Source organism: Miscanthus floridulus, chromosome 9, assembly GCF_019320115.1.
Source record: "Miscanthus floridulus cultivar M001 chromosome 9, ASM1932011v1, whole genome shotgun sequence".
Lineage (NCBI taxonomy): Eukaryota > Viridiplantae > Streptophyta > Magnoliopsida > Poales > Poaceae > Miscanthus > Miscanthus floridulus.
The window spans coordinates 13,761,424-13,765,395 of NC_089588.1; the positions used below are offsets into that span (position 1 = coordinate 13,761,424).

Genomic DNA, 3,972 nt, shown 5'->3' on the forward strand with positions numbered 1-3,972 from the left:
TGATATATATATATGCATGTGTTAGCTCTATGCAAATATATTTGACCTCCATATATATAGTTTTTTTTTCTACAGCTTCAGTGCACTTTTTGTTCCTTTTTGTTTGTGCTATACTATCAGTCAATGTAAATTGTCCATCTTTTCTACTTTCCATGCCTACTCCTAGCCATACTTAGTTGAAAAACTTAAAGTGCATCTCATCTAAAAAATACTTTAAAGTCGGGATTAGAAAGGTCTGCTCATATGACATGCACACAGTACAGTTATATGTTGGCCAATATGCATGATGAGAATTTAATGAGAGGGACACTACAATAGTTACCTTTAGTATCCAATTAAATTAACTCAAATGCTAATATTTACCATGCTTAAGTTAGCAAGTCTAAAACTGTATATATATTTGCAACCAAGATGAGTATAGTTTAATAAATTCGCGTTGTGATCTGAACGACTATTAAAACTAGTCGTTTCTCAAATAAATAAATGAACTTTTGGTTGATATTCGAAGAAAAATACATTAAGTCCATACAGTCATCTTGAAAACACTCTCCACCCAAGATATATCCAGAAGCACACAGCAAAAAAAGAAGGAAAAGTACAAGAACACTAACGACCCTTGTCCGTGGACTAGGCACACGCAGTCACCCATGTGCCTGAGAGAAACACGCCCATGGCCACCTGTGCTAAATGCGATGCCACCATAGCCAAATTAATCTTGAGGTCCTGGTTTTAGCATGATAGCCCATGAATGAAGCCTATGGATAACCGAGCAGATAGCCTGTAAATAAAAGAGATGCATTTTTTTCTTTTCAATACTAAATCATTCCTGCAAATCAAAAGCAACAAGCAAGTAGTAGCTGCCGCTCCCAATAGGACTAGCAGTTTCAGACTCTACTAATTCCCTCATATCCAAGATCCAAACATGTCTGAGAAAGGCCTAAAGCCTTGTGAATTACCACCCAAACAATACGAGCAAATCGACACTTGCAAAACATGGTCTTAATTGTCTCCTTTTCATGATAAAAGTTGCATGTCTTACTGCCTTATACCCATTGCGCTTTGCTAAGGTATCTTTAGTAACAATCAACCCCCCAACTCCCCATACATAAGTACCATAGAAAGACTTGATTTTTAAAGATGATTATCAAGATCAGCTGATTGTACGATTATTTAGGATGACTATGTGGAATGTTACATATGTAGTTATACTCCTAATTGATAACTAAACATCTCGATCAATTCTACATTGCAGAGTGAAACTGAATAGGTAGCACATTGAGTACCCTTAACTAAACAATGAACTTACCTCCAATGAAAAGTTGACTAATTGCTAAAGCTAACTCAAAACCGCCCAATTTCATCCATCGTCCAAATATTCGAGACTATATACTGGTGGGTAACCTTTTTGGCAGAATTGACATACATACCACTGAATGCAGTATATAAACCAAAACTTGTACCTTACTATGATCTTACAATGTGTGGTGAAAAGATATATATATATATATATATATATATATATATATATATACACCAATCAATGAGAGAATTATCAAACACCTCTAGTAAAGCTGGCAAGTCCCAGTCTGCCTCAGGATCTTGAACACTTAAACTTGTTTGAGCCATTTCCATGTTCTGAAGATCCATACTGCTGACTAGTTTTGGAAGCTGGACTATGCTGACGCTATGGTCCTTGCAAGTGTGGTCACCGTAGTACACGACTGTGTACTTTGCAATTTCCTCGCCAGCTGTGGCACTACAGTTACCATCAATTTGTTCTTGTTGCTCAATTGTCTTTGTTGCAAAGCAGTTCTGTTCTCTATAGGTGCATCTATAGTAGCTCCTGCTCAATTGATTACAAGTTCATCATGCCATATAGTGATTATTGTTATATATTTTGTGTCCATTTAACTTTTAGAGATCATTAGCTAACGAAACAAGCTACCTAATAACAACGTAGCTTGTTTTGTTAGCTGATAATAAAAGAATGTAATGTATATATAGATAGGTGTATTACCTAGGATGCTGCCTCCCATTGATGTTCTTCTGCCCATATTTTCTCCACTGATGGCCATCGTAATGTGGAACATGTGTCACAAGGGATCTTGATCGCTTGTCGTTCTTCCTCCTAGATACATATGTGGGATCAGTATGTATATGAACTAAAAATCGATCAATTGATGATGCATGGATGTTACAACAAGATTAAGGGCATGCACATCATCAGTTGAAATTTGCCCAGCAGACCATTAATAACTTGATGAACGTGCAAATTAAAGATGTTAAGCTAGCTAGCTTCCAAATTAATGCCCCCCCCCCCCCCCCCCCCCCCCCCCCTATGTATATGGTTGAACATGCCAGGCATAGGTATCATGTTTAATATCTTAAATGTTAGTTTTACTAACTCCAATAACATATATTATGATTATAAGCAAGTCATCAGCTGGGGAAGAGCAGAGCTATGTTGAGGTATCAATATCTGATTGCACACCTTCTCTTTTGACCAACCACGCTTCTATTCCACGCTTGCTCCTCCGTCTTCTCACCATTATTAGTAACACGGCAGCTATTCTTCCTCACCAACGACTTGTCGTCTACGGGCTCTACCGATGATCCGCCTCCGGCTCCGGTACTCAAGAGGCACCCTTCAAGCGTAGACACCATGCCTATGTTGCAGCCGATCACGTCGTCAAAGAGCTGGACAGCGATCTCGGCGGCTGAGGTACCATCGATGACACCGTGGAGCAGCGGGAGGACGAGCGCTCGGAGCTGCATCACGAGCTACTGCTGCCTCCTCATGGTCTCCATCATCTCCCAGCCATGGCTGCAGGGCGGCAGCATGATGAGGCTGCTCTTGCTGTCCATTCAGGATACTCAATTGCTCTGTGATTGAGGACTGCACACGACGGTCTCGTTGCGTCAGTATCAGTGTGTGACCGAGTCAGGTAGACGAGAGGGGTCGTGGAGCGTGCACTTGCATTGGTTATATACACACACACACACACAGAGTAGTGCAACAATAGACTGTGATGTCCTGATGATGTGTGACAAGCTTAATTTGCAGGTGTAATGGTGTAGTCGTCGAAAATTTATATATGGCTGTGATCTGAATATATTCAGGAAAATGAATAGAAGAAGCAGCAGCGAGGCAGCATCTATCCATTTGCAGATGTGAACGCATGGGCGCAGGCGCGTGCATGACCACAGTCCCCACAGCTATGTTCCCATCCAGCAGGAGCCCAGGGGGGGTGAGACTTTCAACTTCAACTAATAGCTATCTAGGGACGTTTCTTTCAGAAAAAAAAATTAACACATACAAGCCGTTGAATTCACATGCATAGACCAGCAGTGCAGTGGACCATATGGTGGCATTTTGTAGATAATGGAATATATGGTAAAATCGTGAGGTGCTTTAGCCAAATTGCTTAAATAAATCACCTACCTAGATTTCACAAGGATTTCCTGGTGAGGTTTGCCTTTTGGAGCTCATCTCTCTTCAACTTGGGCCCAACCAATATAAAGAGGGAGCTCAATGTTGGCCTTATGGCTAGTACACACCAGCTAGCTAGTAACAAATATGCAATTGGGGCTGCGGAGAATGAATGGGCCTTTGTTTGCTTACCAATTGCCATTACATCATATGCAAAGAGATCAAAGGTGCGTGCAAGAACTTGGACTAGCTAGAGTCTCCGGTCCTTTCCTGCGTCCAGCTAATCTACTACTGTAGAAACACAATCCTTGCCAGCACTACTGGAAAACCGAGATTTGCCTAGTGTTTAATGGTTTGCCTAGTGCCAATCGTCGGACACTAGGCAAAGAGCTTGTTTGCCGAGTGTTAGACCCCGGAGCACTCGGCAAAATAACGATTTGCCGAGTGTCGACACTAGGCAAAGAAATCCACTCGGTAAATGACCATTTTGCCTAGTGTCAATACTAGGCATACCATCACACTCGGCAAAGGCTGCCGGAGGG

The 3,972-nt window shown here is 41.4% G+C and overlaps 1 pseudogene; it reads right to left on the reverse strand.

Annotated features, from left to right (window-relative positions):
- Positions 1–820: 820 nt before the first annotated feature.
- LOC136479278 (transcription factor WRKY45-2-like) lies at positions 821–2,865 on the reverse strand (annotated as a pseudogene).
- Between the last annotated feature and the right edge of the window lie 1,107 nt (positions 2,866–3,972).